Source organism: Varroa destructor, unplaced genomic scaffold (assembly GCF_002443255.2).
Source record: "Varroa destructor unplaced genomic scaffold, Vdes_3.0 BEIS01000002.1, whole genome shotgun sequence".
NCBI lineage: Eukaryota > Metazoa > Arthropoda > Arachnida > Mesostigmata > Varroidae > Varroa > Varroa destructor.
Genome location: NW_019211455.1, coordinates 43510890 through 43515671, shown reverse-complemented (window position 1 = coordinate 43515671; position 4782 = coordinate 43510890). Strand labels below are relative to the sequence as shown.

The following is a 4782-nucleotide window of genomic DNA, read 5'->3' as shown; positions in this document are numbered from 1 at the left end:
AATTTGAAAAAGCCGTCCTTGAGGTCGACTGCCACCGGAACCAATATAGTGGCACACGTTCAGCAGATTATCGATTGGCCTCAAGGCGTTCTTCTTCCTTACTTCCCTATTCACCCCACTGGCAGAACAAATAGAATGATTGTATGGCATAGTACTTATGGTATACATGCGCTTTTTCTATTTATTTTCTCCATATTACAGGTCTCCACAACAGATGATATTAAAAGGCGCTTCGTTTTCGCGCACCTAGCATACTGGGACACCTAGCAGGAAATGGTTAAGGGACAAAGATCGAACACTTCAAATGTCCAAACAGAGTTACAAGACTCGAACGACGCAGTTACTAGTAGTGAAATATTGTCTGATCGTGTAATGAACTCGAAACTATCTAGAGAAGAGTCAATAGGAAAGAGAAAAGGACTTAGAATAGAACTTCGATGGGATAATTAATTTTTTGCCATTTGCAAACATTAGAAGTTAGTCACTGTAGGTACAAGCGGCAGTGCTGCGGAAGCGACCAAAGCCCAGACCTGGGAAACAAGCCGCGCGGAGCAAGATCATCATCAGGATGAAATAGCTATCATAAGTGAATGTCGGCAAAAATAGAAATAAAAACAATACCCAGTTCCAGTGGCAGTTCTTTCGAAAGCCAAGTGAAAATTAGTACGAAGCTACCTGCCAATTGTGCACACGGGAATCGCAGTGGTCGGCTTGTGGGAACTTCGGCCTGTTAGGTGCGACCAACGAAAGCATCATCAAAATGCTACGAGAGACAATCTGGCACCATGGCCTACCCCACGAAAATAGAACCTCTTCAGTGCACTAATGCATTTCGATACGAATGACCGCCTTCGTGTATAGAGCCAGTGTTGGAAGCCATGTTTACGGTACTCTTTGTTGGTTTAGAGGTATTCGGAGTCATCGTCGATGAAGGCTAATACTGTGTATAAAGTGTTACCTCCCGCCGGAATGAACGTGCTTCATGGGCTTCTATAGGATAAGACGGAGTTGGTGGGGAACTCAGTGAAGTTTGAGTGTAAGCTTTATAATATCAAAATTTTTCTCTATTGGATCTCTAATTGGCTCTAATTGGAACGGTTATTCCGATAGCATCGCCCAAATATTCTATTAGACAATTTCAAAAGTCAATATAACACAGGAGAGACGTCGGTCGTCTCTCTTAGTCATCTACGCTTACTGTATTGTTCTTACAAGATAGCGTACAATGGGGTGCTGCGGGTCCACAGAATCAGCTTCAATTAGGACGCTGTGTAATAGCTCTATTTGCATCGTTTCAGGTCTAATTAAAGTCAAATATATAGTTTTATTCTCCTATTGATATTAACCCTGATCAAGCAAACTACGTTCAGAAACGTAGGTAAGAAAAGACGCTCGACGATCTCATAATTCATTCGTAGTAGGTCATCGGTTAAATCTAAATTGTATTATATGGAATACATTACAGAGTAATGCTGCCGACCTCTACCTTACATCTTTGTTTTATTGTTTGGCAGCCCTATCAGCCGTCAGGTGTTGCATATATATATATATATATGCAACTTAAGTTATAAGTTTTCATATACATTGCAATCATGCCAAGATCAAACTGACCTTTATAATTCCCGCCTATCACTTTTTTGTCTTCAATACAGGTTATCTTCATACAAAAAGTTTTGCGGGAGCTAAATTGAAATTGCAAATCCGCCAGTAACCGTATGTACGCTAAATGGGCCTTAATGTTTTGAGCTCTCCGCTTGCAACTGCCTTCGGTTCTGCCCCTTTTCCAGCACAAAAACGCGTGTCTTCGCTCTATGTCAAATTCAGGCCGCATCATTTTGTATATAGTAATGGGACACGTCACTAACTACTATCACGACCACAACCGCTTCAAGATGATGTACAGCGTTAATGGGAGAGCAAGTTACCAATGCATTGCCAGTGGGTCAATCTGCATAGAACTTGACGAACCCTAACTTACCTAAAAAAATAACCTCTTAGAAAGATTGTGTAAGTATTTGGCTAAGCTTTCAATAGAGCTATACATTATGCAAGTTTCGATAAAGTTAATATCGATTCAAAGTTTGCTTTCTCATTGAAGTCGTTTCTCGATGATTCCTTTTAATGATCTGTGGTAAATTTGTTCGTCAGCTGCGCAATGGTAGGGCAAAGGCTTCTACTGTATCTGCCGTTAATTGATGTAGCATGAAATGTTCTCGGTGGAGTTTAACGTCACGCAACGGTTCCCCGCTAATCGTTACCTGTCGACATCTGTCCCTAAGATGGGCCGATCATTGGAACCTCGAGACATTCGTTAGGTGAGTGATTACTTTTCGATTTGGTAATCGTTCTCCCGTGTTGAACTCACTGAAGTTTCAGCTAGCAAAGGTATGTAAGCCTGCGCAGCATGCTATAATACGAATGGTAAATTTCGTAAATCGCTGTCCATCATCCGGCAAGAGCATCGCTCGACCATGTAACAGCGGATAGCGACACATTTTATGAAGAAATTAGGCAACCATTACAGATAAGGTACCTTTCTCTTTCTGTCCGTTACCGCCTTTATTAGAGAGAGGCTGGAACACTCAGTGGCCTAGAGGCTTAATCATACCTACGCCATTCTCTGCAATATTTCACCTTCTCCAATCATACTTATTTTCTTCGTAAATCTGAGGAACACTGCTAGTGCCCACGATGGATGGCGAAATCAGACTCTGAATGTAAGAGTGGTTTTAGATACCCTCCATAGCTGACACCAGCCAAGCCACGCCACTATCGATGCTCCTTCATTAACATAGATTCCTGTTACATCTTTGCCCCTCCGTGGTTAGAATTGCCCCGTTGTCTATGCTAATAAGAAAAATATTAGACAATATACCTTCGCTGCTATTGAATAAAATCGTTTCTCTTTATTGCATACGGGAAGGGGGTTACCCAGTGCAAAATACCTTCCCGGCAGAAGGGTTACTGCTGCAAGTACTCCTGAAGGGCGTCGCCTGCTCCTCCTAATGTGATCGGATGCACCTGAAAAGGGAGGCGTGATTGATCACATCATCAGAGTCGCGATCTGAGCAGTCTCGAAGGGAGAGACCGGGAAGGAGTCAGGGGCTGTGATAGTGGGTTAATATATGGAGATGGAGTGTGAGGTACAAAGAATGGAAAATGGTGCCAGTAAAAAAGAAACACAAACGAGAAGCTGCTAGAGTTTTTGCGGATATGTAATTGACGCAAATGTCGTTGCGATACCGATGAGTTTGACTGTGTCTGCAAGAGCTAGATAGATGAGGAAAAACCAAGCGTAAGAACACCTAGTGAGCTATGAATCTAGATTTCGAACAAGATATAATCACGTAGTTAAACAGTAGCACTAGAAAGAGCCGTCAGCCGTCTGGGATAGGTAAGCTAATAATCCCAACGTATTTGCCTAGATAGCGGAACATAGAACGGAGCGAGTTTAACGTTAGTCTTCATGGCCGACATTGTAAAGACTATTGTCTAACTATTAGAGTAGCATGTTTATATTTGCTATCACTGCTCTCTTACCATACGTAGCGTTTTGTCAAATACAATGAGCTACTTAGGTGTTTTATTGCGTGGAGCATTGACTTCTTGATTGGTGTCGGTCCGCATCGTAAACACACAGTGCACAGGCAGTAGTAAAGGTGCTCACTGTTGTCTATTAGGTCTTCAATAATTTTTATATTACCACCTGAAGCGACTTACTACTTAAGACATAGGACACGTAACCAACGTAATAGCACATTCGTATCTGCATCCTTTTCATGGAACAATGGAATCCGCGTATTTGCTGATATTTCGAAAAGGTATACCTTTCAGTATGTCTAGAGTATCACTTGGTTTATTCCCTCGATGTCTCCAGGTTCTCTCTTATAAAGAACCTTGTCAAATGGAGATGTAAAGGCCCTACAGATAGATTTGGAAAAAAACTCGGTCTACATGTAAAAACTGAAGGCACTAGGCTGCCTTATAAACATACAGATGTGAGTGGTGAGTCTCGCACAGGTTAATAGAACTTGTTTTTGTTCCTGTGATTACGTAAATTATCATTTTTTGTTATAATGCAATGACGACGCGTTTATCTTATAAACTGAAGATCGGTCCAGGCTTGAAGCTGAATGTACACACACGGTTTTTCGCTAGAGGCCAGCCATATGAAGCACTGCTTGATAGTAGTACCGGACGTAAAACTGGTAGCACTTATATCAAAAAAGCCGTACAAAAAATTAATGTATCAAGAAAAGGGCTGTAAGAAAATCCTGGGAGAAAGGTATTTACATTTAACTAAGATAGCAAACCCGAACTTTTGTACGGTCTATTCCGCCTCAAACATAAGGGTTAATAATAGTATATTTTAGCAGTTTAGTCCACTTGAACACAACAACGCTTCGGAAAAAGTACTTCAGAGCGAGTTAAGGACGACTTTTTGTTCACTTCGAATAAAATGAACTGTATTAGTTCTGAGCACCTCTGATGAAAACGAATCCACACATGCTGTAGACGAGCTCACGTTCATTCGCGATTTTGATACAGAGGACGACATCTTTTAACTCTCGTCCGTCAAAGATTCGTCTCATGTCATTAACACGTGCAAAAAACGTTCTCTGGTTTGAATAAAAAAGTGTGAAATTGACCTTCGTTTATTCTATCAACAAAGAAGCCCGCTTTTGCATGGAGTCTATTATATCTGATTGTTATCAGAAATTCACCAGCTGGTGAATAACGGAAATTTATAAACTCACTTTTTATTTATTTTTTTATTTACTT

The 4782-nt window shown here is 41.0% G+C and overlaps 1 long non-coding RNA gene across 1 annotated transcript; it reads left to right on the top strand.

Annotated features, from left to right (window-relative positions):
- Positions 1-226: 226 nt before the first annotated feature.
- On the top strand, positions 227-4249 carry LOC111244548 (uncharacterized). The gene is made up of 4 exons (XR_002670946.2): positions 227-1036; positions 1653-2007; positions 2149-2315; positions 2924-4249. It is a non-coding gene; the product is annotated as an uncharacterized LOC111244548 (long non-coding RNA).
- The last annotated feature ends 533 nt before the right edge of the window (positions 4250-4782 follow it).